General features: G+C 40.2%; 1 protein-coding gene across 8 annotated transcripts in view; it reads left to right on the top strand.

Annotated features, from left to right (window-relative positions):
• Window positions 1–15053, top strand: part of ST8SIA4 (ST8 alpha-N-acetyl-neuraminide alpha-2,8-sialyltransferase 4) — a 53501-nt gene that overhangs the window by 20669 nt on the left and 17779 nt on the right. For 2 of the 8 annotated variants that reach the window (XR_008447792.1, XR_008447794.1), the window contains exon 6: window positions 7910–8041. The exons of 5 other annotated variants lie outside the window; for them this stretch is intronic. The gene's annotated coding sequence lies outside the window, so the exon portion shown is untranslated. Of the gene's footprint in view, window positions 1–7909; window positions 8042–8607; window positions 8686–15053 lie in introns of all 8 variants that reach the window. One more of the 8 variants, XR_008447793.1, reaches the window with a different exon arrangement.

The raw sequence follows: 15053 nt of genomic DNA, 5'->3' as shown, positions 1-15053 counted from the left end.
ATGCGCCTGAGCTATAAAATATTATTTTCTAAAATTATATAAAGTAACTGGAAGAATAAAGTGAAATTTAAAGCTGCATAAGCTGATTATTTAATCACTAAGGCTTAGGAAAGTTTAAGCACATTACAATTGCTAAGTTCAACTCGAAACTAGTGAATAGATAAGTTTTCTGCCATTTAAATCAATGTATGCAGCTTCTGGACTTAGTTGTAAGGAAAATCTTCATTATGTTGTATTCCATTTACTGTGCTGATGTTTATTTCAAATTCAATGAAAACCAACAATTTATGAGCCTCTGGAGAAAGAGTAGCTAAAAGGAACTCCTATGACAAACTCAGTTTTATGAATTTGATGTATTGTTGTGCATTTGTTTTGATATATATGATGTATGTTTCTATATTTGATTCTTTTGCATGCTCTCCACTTTAAAGTTTGTCATTGTGACCATGTTGTGGTGACCTGGTGGAGGCCTTGGTGCTGTGAAACAGAAAGAGTAAAATAAACATAATGTCTGTTGTTGTTAGTCTTACGAGAAGCGAAAACAGAAAATCTACCCACAAGACCTGCATGCTGAAAAACACAGCAAAACCTTTGCAGAGCATCTAATGTGAAAGACTGTGAGAATGAAGGGTTTATGTGACATCTTTTGGCCTCTTAAGCCGTAAGAGGGAGATGCAGTTTGATTTGTTGGTGAAAGCATGATAAGGAAAGCTGAACTGCAAAAACATTTTTTTTTTGTAGACTGTCTTACTTTACACAAGGAAATTACTTGAATTTACAGCCTTTGTTGGCTGTTAGTTTTCTCAAGTAGTTACATCTTTGTTCTCAAATGTAGCTGAGTGACTTTCATTAGAGGCTACAAAAGCGTACGTAGGGGGAATGTAGCATTTGCAGTCACTGTCCTGTATTAAGGGAGGTGATTCTTCCCCTCTACTCCATTCTCGAGAGACCTCACCTTAGGTCTACGTGCAGTTTTGGAGTCCTCAGCACAGGAAGGGCCTGGGTCTGTTAAGAGTTGAGTCTAGAGGAAGACGACAAAGAGGGCCACCTTCCATATAAGGGCACATTGAAAGACTTGAGTTTGTTTAACCTAGAGAAGAGAAGGCTCCAGAGAAACCTTATAACAGTCTCTCAGTACTTAAAGAGGGCCTACAGGGAAGGGGCTTTTTATCAGGGATTGCAGTGACAGGATGAGGGGTAATTGTTTTAAGGTGAAAGAGGGTAGAATTTAGATTAGAAGTTAGGAAGAAATTATTTTTTATGAGGATGGTGAGGGATTTGAACAGGTTGCCCAGACAATTAGTGGATGCCTTGTCCCTTGAAGTGTTCAGAGTTCAGGTTGGATGGAGCTTTGAGCAACTTGATGTAGTAGCAGGTGTCCATTCCCATGGCAGGGGTGTTAAAACTAGATGATCTTTAAGGTCCCTTCTGACCCAAACCATTCTATGATAATGTATGATTAATATATGTAATATCCCCAAACTCCTCTTAGAGCCTTGCACAGCTGTTCTTCTCCTGCCGGTGAATAGCTGAAGACATCTGCTGAAGTGGCACAGCACCAACCCTCCACTACTGTCCAACAAGCAATGCAGTCTTACAATACAGTAGTTTTCTGAGAAGTTTTTTCTTGTGTTTCCTCTCCCAGCTTCACAATATTGAGTTCTCACACTCACAGAATCACAGAATCACAAGGTTGGAAAGGACCCATTGGATCATCGAGTCCAACCATTCCTAACACTCCCTAAACCATGTCCCTAAGCACTTCATCCACCCGTTCCTTAAACACCTCCAGGGAAGGCGACTCGACCACCTCCCTGGGCAGCCTGTTCCAGTACCCAATGACTCTTACTGTGAAGAATTTTTTTCTGATATCCAACCTGAACCTCCCCTGACGGAGCTTCAGGCCATTCCCTCTAGTCCTGTCCCCTGTCACTTGGGAGAAGAGGCCAACTCCCTCCTCTCCACAACCTCCTTTCAGGTAGTTGTAGAGAGTAATAAGGTCTCCCCTCAGCCTCCTCTTCTCCAGGCTAAACAACCCCAGCTCTCTCAGCAGCTCCTCGTAAGACTTGTTCTCCAGCCCCCTCACCAGCTTTGTTGCTCTTCTCTGGACACGCTCCAGAGCCTCAACATCCTTCTTGTGGTGAGGGGTCCAGAACTGAACACAGTATTCAAGGTGCGGTCTCACCAGTGCTGAGTACAGAGGGAGAATAACCTCCCTGGACCTGCTGGTGACCCCATTTCTGATACAAGCCAAGATGCCGTTGGCCTTCTTGGCCACCTGGGCACACTGCTGGCTCATGTTCAGTCGGCTGTCAACCAGCACCCCCAGGTCCTTCTCTTCTGTGCAGCTCTCCAGCCATTCTTCCCCCAGTCTGTAGCGGTGCATGGGGTTGTTGTGCCCCAAGTGCAGGACCCGGCATTTGGCCTTGTTAAACCTCATCCCATTGGTCTCGGCCCAGCAGTCCAGCCTGTTCAGATCCCTTTGCAGAGCCTCCCTACCCTCCAGCAGATCCACACTTCCTCCCAGCTTAGTGTATCTGCAAACTTGCTGAGAGTGCACTCAATGCCTTCATCCAGGTCATTGATAAAGACATTGAACAGAGCTGGACCCAGTACTGAGCCCTGAGGAACTCCACTTGTGACTGGCCTCCAGCTGGAGTTAACTCCATTGACCACCACTCTCTGGGCCCGGCCATCCAACCAGTTTTCAACCCAGGAGAGTGTGCGCCTGTCCAGGCCAGAGGCTGACAGTTTCTGCAGCAGAATGCTGTGAGAAACTGTGTCAAAGGCTTTACTGAAGTCCAAGAAGACTACATCCACAGCCTTTCCCCCATCCAGTAGTTGAGTGATTTTGTCATAGAAGGTGATCAGGTTAGTTTGGCAAGATCTGCCTTTTGTAAACCCATGTTGACTGGGCCTGATCACCCGGTTCTCTTGCATGTGCTTCATGATAGCACTCAAGATTACCTGTTCCATGACTTTCCCTGGCACTGAGGTGAGACTGACAGGCCTATAGTTCCCCGGATCCTCTCTGCAACCCTTCTTGTATATGGGCACAACATCAGCCAGCCTCCAGTCTAGTGGAACTTCCCCAGTCAGCCAGGACCTCTGGAAGATGATGGATAGGGGTTTGGAAAGGACATCCGCCAGTTCCTTCAATACTCTTGGGTGGATCCCATCCGGCCCCATAGACTTGTGGGCGTCTAGCTGGGCAAGCAAGTCTCTAACCGCCTCCTCTTGGATCATGGGAGCCTCAATCTGCCCCTCTAACTCTTGGATTTGTAAACAGAAGGAACAACTTTCTTTGCTATTAAAGACTGAGGCGAAGAAGGCATTAAGTACCTCAGCCTTGTCCTTATCCCCTGTCACTGTTATTCCTTCTGCATCCAATAGAGACTGGATATTCTCCCTCGTCCTCCTTTTCCTGTTAATGTACTTGTAGAAAGACTTTTTGTTGTCTTTCACAGACTTAGCGAGTTTTACAGGCTGCCCAGGGAGGTGGTCGAGTCGCCTTCCCTGGAGGTGTTTAAGGAACGGGTGGATGAAGTACTTAGGGACATGGTTTAGGGAGTGTTAGGAACGGTTGGACTCGATGATCCAATGGGTCCTTTCCAACCTTGTGATTCTGTGATTCTGTGATTAATTCTAGTTGGGCCTTGGCCCTCCTGATTTTTTCCCTGCACAATCTCACTTCGTCCCTGTAGTCCACCCAAGATGCCTGTCCTTTCCTCCAGAGCACATAGAGCTTCTTCTTCTTATTGACGCATCTTGAGATCTCCCTGCTCCACCAAGCTGGCTTTTCCCCCCGCCGGCTCCTTTTCCGGAACACAGGGATGGCCTGCTCTTGAGCTGCTAGGATTTCATTTTTCAAGAGCGCCCAACCCTCATGGGCTCCCTTGCCCTGAAGGACTGTTTCCCACGGGACTTTGCTAATCAACCTTCTGAACAGGCCAAAGTCTGCCCTCTGGAAGTTCAATGAGACTGTTTTGCTAACCCCCTTCTTAATCCCACCTAGATCTGAAAACCCTATCATCTCATGATCACTTAATCCCAGGCGTCCTCCAACCGTCAAATCCCCAACAAGACCTTCTCTATTCACAAACAGCAGGTCTAGGAAGGCACCCTCCCTTGTTGGTTCGCTAACCAGTTGTGCAAGGAAGTTGTCTTCCATGCACTCCAGGAACCTCCTAGACTGTTTCCTTTCTGCTGTATTGTACTCCCAGCAGACATCGGAAAGTTAAAGTCTCCCACAAGGACAAGAGGCAGAGATTTAGAGACTGTCCCCAGCTGTTTATAGAAGAGTTCATCAGCAGCTTCTTCTTGGCTGGGTGGTCTGTAACAGACTCCTATCACAAAGTCCCCTTTCTTGTGGGCTCCTCTGATTTTAACCCATAGGCACTCGATCCCATCCTCACCGTAATCCAGTTCAAGAGTATCAAAGCACTCTTTGACATTTTGACTTTCTTTGACTCTTTGACACTCTTCATGTGTAAGAATGTTTTCTTGCCTTTTTCCCTGTTGGAAGTATCTGATGAAATATTAGTTGCTTAGCAGCAGTATTGCTGAAATTGCTTCACCTAAGATTCTTTCCCATCTTTGGTTATAAAACAGTTGTGTGGACATCCTGTAGGATTCGCCTGTGCTTAAGTTATTTCCTCCTTGCTGCTGCCTGTGTAAGAGTGGTACTAGAGTTGATCCTGCATTAAACACGGCAGAATTTCCATTGAAATCTGTTTTGCTTGTGTAGAGAGTATGATGTGCCTCTTTATGGTCACTTTCACTGCAGTCTTTTTTTTTTTCCTTTTATTAGTAGAAGAAAGCAGTTGCTGTTTGAATATAGTGACCTTCTATGCAACTTCATCAAGGCTCCAGTGTCCTTTGCTGTGGGCATTACAGAAAAAATACTTTTGAGAAACTCAAACATGCAGGAATCAAGTTTTCCAGCAGCTCTGTGCTAGTAGAGAAACAATTGCAGGGGGCAGTGTGTATTGTAGACATTTCTGTTTCTTTCCCTACTGCTAAGAGACTTTTTTCTTTTTTTGCTGAAATATATTTCTTAAGATATTTTGGAGGACATGGATAAGGAAATAATCACCGCAGGAAAAAAAATATTAAAAAATGCCACTGGGCTAAAAATACAGTGCTGTACTTAATATAAAATTACCATGTCTTTCTCATCATGTCATACAAATATTCAAAATATTAGGAAAAAAATTCACACATTCCCCTACTCGTCAGTGGAGTACAATCCTGTTCTTCATATATAGATGTTAAAATAGGAGTTATATATTACATTATCCTCGTACCCTTGCGTAGAGCTGGCTTTGTTTGATAAGTTACACAAACAAATGGGATGCAACCAAGTTTGGATTTTCAGAACTTGCTCTGTTGTGTGAAGTTGTTCTTCAGATCCCAGCAGCCTGTCGTAATAGAGCAGGAAGTGATGTTTCTATTCCTGAAATAGAAACACGCTGGGGTTGATCTTTCAGCCCACCAGCTAACTACCAGGGCTGTAGGGCCTGTGCACCCCATGAGGATGCCTTCTCATCTGGTTTGAAGTTTCTCAGGATACGCGTTTATTTCCTTTGCACAAGATCTTCTATTTTAATGTGTTTCAGGAAGATTTAGCAAGATCTGTCAAGAGTTATGTCACTTTTAGAGAGAGAGGAGAGCTTTTTGAAGGAGAGCAAACACAGTTAAAGGAGGTCACAAGGGAGAAAACAAATGTGCACTGAACTGTCTGCGTTTTATCTTTTTCATTGCCTCATCCATTCTGCAAAGTAGGCCATGAAAAGTGTGATCATGACTGTAAAGAGAGAACAATCCTCCTTATTTTTATTTACCTTTCAGTAATAAAGTTCTGTGAGATTTAAAGTTGTTTTTTGATTTGTTTTTTTTTGTCCCTTTTGGTGTGGCAACTACTTTGTTCCTGATTATCAGCAACGTGTAAGCTCAAGACTTGTAAAACTTACTTTTCTGAGGTTTCATGTTTCCAGTAACAGATTTCTTCAAATGCTTGGTTAATTAATGAGGTAACATGGGAATAAGCTATCAAAGCTATAGCTTTATATGGTATGGCATTTCCTTCTGGTCATTTCAGGTCAGCTGTACTGGCTGTGCCCCTTTCTAACTTTTGCCGGCTACCATCTGGCTAAAAATGCGTCTGCACCTGAGCTTTTCAGTATAAGTGGAGAGTTGTTACAATACCATATTATCATATGACAAATTCTGCGTTTTCTAAATTTATTTATCAATTTTTTTTCCAAATCAATCCTTTCATCTGGAAAAAAACAAATGGAATAGTTAGAAAAAAAGAAAATTTAAAAGATTAAGCTCTTTTTCCCACTTTTGGTCTTTGGTACATGTTTTTGGAGCAGGGTTGGGAATTAAGGAGACAAAAAAAAAAAAGCCCAAAACGGAAGAGAGAAAATAGGAATGGATACACGTGCTTTTGGTTGTTCGTTTTGTAATTTTTTTGTATTGTTTCCTGCTGCCACATTAGTGTTGGCAGAGCTAGATGAAGAACAGAATATCATTTCTTTCTGCATGAACAAACCATGGTAGATGAAAGATGATGCCGCCAGGTCCTGTCACGTTTTACTCCAAGTTATTAGCTTGTTTGAAAAAATGAATAGACAGTGCAGTCCATCCATGAAATAATACACTGGAACAATCCATCTTCTGTGGTCTGAGTATAGGAAGGAACAGTTTGTCATAGTATCTTCTGTAGCCTCCCTTCTTAGTGTGTATGAGTTTCTTCAACAGTGCTTTAATGAGTTTGTTTGAAGTCCCTGGGTTCTTGTTCATATATGGAGAAAGTCAAGTTCTTCAATAGGAAGCACCGAGTAGCTTTTAGGCATTGTGTGTCTGAAGTTACTAAACACCAGGGCTAATAGCTACCTTCCTCTGGAACACAGCTTGTGAAGAACTTGTGCTTTTACGCAAGCAGTCCAAAGCGTAGAATACTTATCCATTGTGAAGGAGAAAAGATCCTGTTTATTGTTCTTCCTGAGGTGTACTGGGTCTGGTAGGATGGAATTAACTTTATTCGTGGTAGGTTCTGGTGCTGTGTTTTGGATTTGTGGGCAAAATGGTGTTGGTAGTATGTCAGTGTTTTGGCTGACACTGAATAGTGCGTGCTCAGTTTCAAAGCCACCTCTGTTTCTCACTGTCACCTCACGTATGAGTAAGCTTGTGGTAGGCAACAATCTAGGAAAGGGACACAGACACGACAGCTGACCCGAACTGACCAAAGGGAAATACCATGCTGTATAGCATCAGTCTCGACAAGCAATAAAACTGCTGTAGCAGAAGAAGGGGGAGATTGTCTTCTAAGGTGGCCATTGCTGAGAAATGAGGTGGGCCTCAGCCTGCTTGTGGATGGTAGTGAGCAGTTGGTTTTTTTAGCCCTGTCTTTCATTCACCTAGTAAGATGTCTTTATCTATGATTTTCTTGCTTTTGCTCTTCCTATTCTCTCCCCCATCCCACCAAGGAGGGAGCAGGGAGAAAGAGTATCTGTGCTTGGCTGCTGGTCAGTGTCAACTTACCACGTATGGGAAGGAGTTTGTGTATTTGCTACACCAGCCAAGTATGGGCCTTCTGGAGACTAAGGCACGCCTACTAGCCTTTTTGCATAAAGAATTAAGAGGCTGAGTTGGAAAGTCAGAAAAACAATGAACGTTGCTGTATTTTGGTTACTTGGGAGGCAGTGAGGCAAGGTGCTTAGGTCAGTGCTCTGATGAAGGTGATATTTGAACATGTTCTGAAAGAAAATAACTGTTTCGTCAGGCAACAGGTCTCGATTCTGCTTCTTTGGTGCAGGTGTGCTATAGTTGAGTTAGTGCTAGGTGTCTGTGCTGCAGATGGAATGAGATTTAAATCTCTTATCAGTGCTCATTTCCCTCCTAGGCTAGACTGAAGTCTCGGCCCCTCTGTGCATCCTGTCTTATGCATATATTTCAGGAGAGGTTGTTCTTGTGAATCCTGTTCTCAGGTGTCCTGCTCATGTGTAGATACGACATGTCTGTATGTGTACAGAAGGTAAGTGTTTTGTGTAGATTCACATGAGTTTATATGATAAGTTTTCTGTATTGGGATCCTTCTTTGAGATGTGTCATTTAGTCTTCAAAAAGTAAATTAATGGGCCACAAGAAAAATGAAAAAAATAGCCACTACTTTAGAAATGTAAAAAAATCATTGCTTTTTTTTTTCTACCTTGTTTAACAGTATTTCTGGATTGAAATAATAGTTGATAAGGTTTATGAGCACTGTGGAGGCAGCTTATTTGTATTTTCCATTCTGTGTTTAGTAGAAACAAGAGTCATTGTTTGCATTTTCTGAAGCATCCATTTAGTGAGATAGTCAAATAAAGTCAACTTAGAGAAAGTTATTGCTAAAACTTTCACTCTAAATTACTGTATTTTATTTGCTAGCAGTGGGATACAAGGGAATTTCCAACTAGAAAGAGTAATCATTTTCTCTTAAAACTTGCAAAGATGACCTGTAAAAGGATCTGCATTTAGACCCTCCCAAAAAGAAGTGCAGCTGTTGATTTCAGAACGTTTCAGAAGCTCATGAGGTTTTTTATTTTTTTTTTCCTATTTCAGTATATATGTGGGCACACTCACCGGAAGTGATGGCAAAGAGGAAGTAGTGAGTGATCAGAGTCATAATGAAACCCACAGGTGGCACAACTTATGCTTATATCAAAATCTTTAGCTTGATGAAATATAACATACAGAAGGAATAAGCGAGCAGTATCCTCATGTTTGTTCCAGGCTGCTTCTACAATGTAAAATCCATCTGTTGGCTTTTCTTTTCAAATGTTATTGTTTGTCATGAACTTTCTAAACAAGGTTTTTCTCACCTTTGATCTGTAAGGGACAGAGTATATAAGGTGATGTAGAAGAGAGAGGGTAGACTATAGAACATAGCTCTTAACAACAAAAAGCTTTCAAAAAATGATCTTAGTTTATTTTTATCTTGCTTTGCACAGCTAGCAGTCATTTAAAAATCACTAAAGAGAAACTCTGTGGGTTGATAAAAGACAAAGTCAAGCAGGAAACTCCTCCCTCAGTGCTGCTCTATGTTCTCCTCTCTAAACAGTGCTAAGTACACGTGCCTGCACCAGGTGGGAAGCTGCATGGTTGCACGAAACCTCACAAGCATAGCTATGAGCCATGCTGTGGAGACTGTGACAAGAAGATGGTGCAGTGTGACTATAGGAGATTGTTGTAAGCTGGCACTAGAAATAAAACACAGGGCTTGACCTACAGACCACTGAAGGCAACTGGAATTTCTGCAGCCTGCAAGGATTTTGTTGTGGGTTTTCCTAGAGGAGTTGATTCACTGTAGTTTGTGGTTTTCTCACAGTTCCCAGGGATGTTTCAGTAGGAGCATATCCATAGTGACAGTGCAGGCCAGCTGTGGAGTCAATTAGAAGATGAACTGAATGAATTCTAGGGAGGGAGGACAAATTTGAGAGGATATGGACAGAGGAAGATTTGGCTGATGGATTTAGAAATCTCAGCGTTCTAGTGTTGCAAGTAGTGAACATCTGGCCTTTTGCTACTGAATCTATTTAGAGAGCACCAGGCTCCTTACTGACAAGGACAGTGCAGAAAGGCTGTTATATAGTGCAAAATTTGCCTGAGATCTCCTAGTTTTAACTCATGAGGTTGTTAAGCCATTGTTGCTATTTTGATATACTGATCATCATCTGAAACAAAGTGTTTCAGGAAGGCAAAATCTGTCTTCTTGCTTACAATTTCTATAAACTTTTTTGTAATATGCAAAACAGGTTCAGGACACAATATCTGGGAAATGTGTCAAAGTGTTGTAAAACAACTTCTAATTACTGTTTAATTACATGACTTATGGTATCTTTGTAAAGCAACTGACAATGTACCATGACTTTTAGCATAATTGTAAGTAACAGTAAAATAGTTCAGTTTTTGCTTAAAAGCTGTAACAAGAAAATGACAAGCATTTCCTTTTCCTTTAAAAAACATTTTAAATATATTTACTTAGCCTTTCTTTTCTTTTCCTTTTTTTTTTAATTGGAATCTTACAGTTAGTGAACTGTTAGCTGATTTGTTTCAGCATAGTCATAATTCCTTTTTTCCTATTTGATTTATAACAGCAGTAATGATAGTAGACTCATACGTACTAGATGCCTCTATTGATACATTAAAGTGCATGAAAAACACAGAAAGAAAATAAAATTATACAATGGAGAGGACACATCTCAGGTTTTTTGGCAAATACCAGCCAATTTTGGCAAAGGCTTTTGTCATATTCCTCTCTGCTCCTTTCTGAAATACATAGTAGAAAAGATAAGTTGATGCAGAAGGTTGTCATATCAGCAAATCTTGAAGGAAGACAAGCTAAAGGCAGGAAATCTTTCTTAAGGAAAGACATCCATTAATCTCCTTACTTGAAAACCACTGGAATTTCTGGTGGGAATTTGCTGCTGCTTAATGAGTAGTGGGATCTGCAGCCTTTCGCGTAGTTATCATTTATTTGTTTCTGACCCAGTATAGCAGTGACTGAAAACAGGTTTTTCTTGGCCTGTTGCATATCCCTGTGAAACCACTTGGTCGGTTGGCTTGGCAGCGGTCCAGTCACATCTTGATGCTGCTAACTGGCATTTTGGTTGACATTGTTTGCAGTGAAGCCAGAACTTAAGAAGATGCAAAAAAGTGAGCAACAGGCGTTCTTTAAAGGCACAGGTCCTTTGGCTTGGTAGTGTGTGGACTCATTGTTTGAGTGTGCTTTTCATAGTTAATGGACTTTGTAAGACAGTCTCTCACTTTTGAGTTCTACATGAAGGTGTGATGCAGCAAATTGTTTCTTTTCAATAACATTCTTCAACATGCTTGTACATGATTCAAGGAATGATTTTTAATTGTTTAATGGTTTTGTGAAATCTTGATCCTAAGGAGTAATTTATGCTTCCTTATATTACTGAAGTAGTTTACTTTTATTTGCCTGAACCCTGGCTTTTCGGGTTGGTTAATTCAATGACAGCTGTGGGATTTATTGTGGTAAAATCAGTAGCTTTTGTATCTATTTAATCTGCTCTGGTTCATTGCATTGATCAAATTTAAGGGCCTGTAATGAATATTTTATGTAATAATCACTAAAAGGGAGACATCAGATGTACTGATTAAATCAAAAGAGGTGAGGATTATAAATTAATCTAGTCTTAACAAGTAAAATAACATTGAACACTTCTTACTGTGTCTATCCAAGCTGACGTTAGACATTATTGACCTCAGCCCTCTAGAGGAGTTGAGCAGAAGCTGAAAGCAGTTTTAACCTGTTTATCAATATAATGATCAAAAAGCATCCTGAACATACTAAGTTCACCAGGCTACATTTTTCAACATAAGTTTTGATAGTGGTGCCATAGATTAAATGCTGCGTGGTACAGGCCATAGTCATCATTTTGGAGTCATCTTCATAAATGTCCTCCTATTACAGGGACACAAAATATAATATGCAGGGAGCAGAATGTGTCATAGTTGTGTCTTTTCATCTTTTTGGGGTAGATTTAACGGTTGATAAAAGGTGGAATAGATGTGCAGGGGAACAGATAGATTAGTCTAGGCTTTTCTGAAGTGGCAAAGACAGACTTCAACAATTCAAGTAGGTCTTTCTATTATTATGTTCCTAATATACATAGTGGGCACATTGCATTTTATTACTGTTCCTCATATATTTGGGGATTTTATTATTTTCTGAACATGACACATTTGCATTGTTTTGAAAAAAAAATACTTAGGATTTTTTTCTGTTGCAGAAATGTATTTCGTTGGCATTAGCTTAAGAACAGATATTAACATCAGTAGGAATGACTGGATCTAATGGTGAAAGTTAGAATTAGTGCAAGTGATTGACATAAATTACTCCACTCCAGTAACATTCTGTGGCGATTTTCGTAAGAAAAATGCTTATCAGTTGTAAGTTATAGTAAGGCTCATAAAATATTAAGAATTTCCTAGGGCTTTGAAATGTCTATTTTATAAATTTAAGTTACCTGTGTGTTTCAAAGCACTTTTCAATATCCACCAGTCAGTCTGCCGCACCTTACTATTGTTATATCTTTACAGTAAGCCTACATCATTCTTCTTCTCTCTAGCTGAAATTGTCATTTTTGTTAAAAAAAATTTTTCCATTTTTAATTTGACACATCTTTTCCAGAGAAGTATTGGCTGTGGGGTTGAAAAGTCTCGTCCAATCAGTCACACTCCTCTGTTGTTACATACCATACTCTATTTGCCCATGATTGACATTGGAGATAGTTTTGCATGTGGTAATTTTTAATCAATATTTTTTCATACCCTCACTAATCCCCAGAACAAGTCAGGACTCAAGGGCAAAGTGTGAGAAAGCATGTGAGTTCAAGATTGACATGAACATATGGTTATCTCATATATATTATTACAATGACATGAGTATGTATTACTTAAATTGAAACTAAATTCAAAATTACTTGACTTCTTTCATAGCGGGAATATGATCTGTGTAGTTGCCATTTTCTAGTAGATATTTTAAAGTCATGCAATATGAAAAGTATTTTGCACTTAGAAAGGGTTCATCATTATTGTGTGGAACGTGGGTCAAATTCATTTCTTGGTTGTGGTATCCATCTACCAAGGAACTGCTTCAGTAACCTTTCTGAGGCTTGAATAGCTATTCTGAGACATATTAATAAAGGCTTTTTCAGGCAAGGAATACGTCTGGTAGAACTCTGTCCAATCTCTGCCTGTTAGAATGACCCCTGTGAGCCAGGTGGACTTGGATGCACTCCTGGATTCTGATTTACCAGTTTTAGCTTCAGGAATAAGAGGTGTCTTGGTGTAGGCTTGAGTCTTTGCCCTTCAGCAGGAAGCTAACCTCTGGTATCAACCCTGCTGACGCCACAGACCAAAGTTCTGCCTAGGAAGCTAGTTCACCATCATTGTTGGGCTGCATCTGCCCCTAAATCTAATAAACATGCCAGAAGCAGGAACCCCAGCAGTGCTGTCCCTTGTGCTCACCTGAATGGTAAGGGAGCCCCAGAAGATGAGTAGGGAGAAAAGGAAGGTTTTCCAGCAGTGGATACTGCTCAAAGCAGAACTTTTCCTTCCATGGAGGAGTAAGATCTGCTTCAGAGACACAGCATGGCTGTGAGTCAAAATATAAGCTTAGGCTCTAAGTGCCCTTGCATTTCTAGCCTTGTTTACTTGAAATTGCTATAGTTCCATATTTTCATAACTTATGTTGTTTGGCCCAGTGTTCTTTCCAGAATGGAAAAACAGCATTACACTTCCTACCAAAGTTTCTCGTTTGCACTGTCAGTGTGCTTAGCTTCTGTAAGCATTATTTGCTTGTGTTGAACTGTTAATTCGGGAATGGAGATGTAGTGATGTGCTAATGTTGAGTCTCTGAAAATGCGTGTAGCGTTCTGATTTGGTTAACCAGTTACAATGAGTTAAAAGGTGTTTACATATTCCCTAATGCATGTTTAATACAAAGGAAAACTACACGACTCAGCACTATTTAAAGTCACTGCTCTGAACGTGTGTAGATAAAGCAACACAGAGCCACTCTCACTTTATGATTAGTGTATTCACTGGTCATGAGCATTGGTGTTGACTCAAACTCTCTAAATGTATTGCTTTCTTCAGTCATGGCTGACAGAAGGCTGTTCCTGTTATCACAAGCTATTATGTGGAACTACAAGACTGTATGATAGAAGCTTCCTTTCAATCAACAAACTCTCACTCATAAAAGCTTTTGCACCTTCCCCCTTGGTCATAAAAGGCAGACAGGTAGTGAAAGCTCGGACTTTCACACAAACTTGCAAAGCATAGAAAAGATGGAGTTCAACTGTCTTCTAGATCATATACAGACTAATTGTTTATTAAGTTCTAACCGTGTATTTCTTTCCAATTGTGTTGTGGGAAACTCTGAGATACTTGTGTAGCAGGAGGTATAGAATTAATGAGAAGGTGTCATGAGGAAAGATCTCTGTTAGGTTATTCACATAAAACCTGAGCCCTAGCAAAACATCTCAGAATACACTTATGAACTTCCATATAACTGAGATTGCACCTTTTGATCTAACTTGGCTTTTATAACATTTGTGTTTGGAACAGAAATAATGTTGAGGAGGAGAAAGAAAAATCTGGCTAAATTAATACATTGATAAGTCACGGAAAAGTTTTGAATGGGAATATCCATCAGTCAGTTTGTACTCGGTGTGTGTGTGTGTATATATATATATATATATGCACACATGTAGGAAAATAGTTTCTCTGAAGTGAATTCATGCAGAAAGAATCAAAGGAAAAAGGAGGACTGTCACATTATGGCAAATAGTTACTTGGGTTTGTTGTTCATCGTGTCAGTTCTGTGCTTCTCCTATTTAATCAAATTATTTTTCTTCTGTGCTATTTTCTCATCATTGCTACTGTACCTTGATTCAGACATTTGTAGTAGCTTAGATTTGACTGTGTGAATTATCTAAACACATCTCCCATCTTCCATTTCAAGTCCTCATAAATTCATATACATGGTTTTGATCACCATTTTTACACCTAAGGGTCACTCTGTTCAAGCGTTCTCCGTCATTTTCTAAGGTTTTATCTTAGCCTTTAATATTTTCATGTGTTTAAACCATTCCATGGGGCAAGAGTACACTATATGAAAAAAATAGTCAACTTTTTCAAGTGTAAGGGGGGGGAAGGAAAAGAGCCCATAAATGCCAGCAGCTTTTATACGATGTATAATAAAAAATAAATTGCTTGGTGCAAGTTCTGTCTGTATTAATCAAAAATAGATGGATTTGAACTTGGACTAAGACATTGACTTATCACTTTTCTCTTGTAAGCGTGAATGTAGTTCGTTCATGCATGATGTGTATGGGAGGAGTAAAATAAAAAAAATGTTTTCTTATTTGTCCCTGGTGGGTTCTAGTTTATGGCCACAAATGTAAAAAAAAAAAACAAAAACAACAACAACAAAAAAGCCAACAGCTTTGTTTTTAGCAAGTCAGAATCTATTA

This window comes from Cuculus canorus, chromosome Z (assembly GCF_017976375.1).
Source record: "Cuculus canorus isolate bCucCan1 chromosome Z, bCucCan1.pri, whole genome shotgun sequence".
Lineage (NCBI taxonomy): Eukaryota > Metazoa > Chordata > Aves > Cuculiformes > Cuculidae > Cuculus > Cuculus canorus.
Note: the sequence above shows the minus strand (reverse complement) of the source record. Positions and strands in the feature narration are given on the sequence as shown.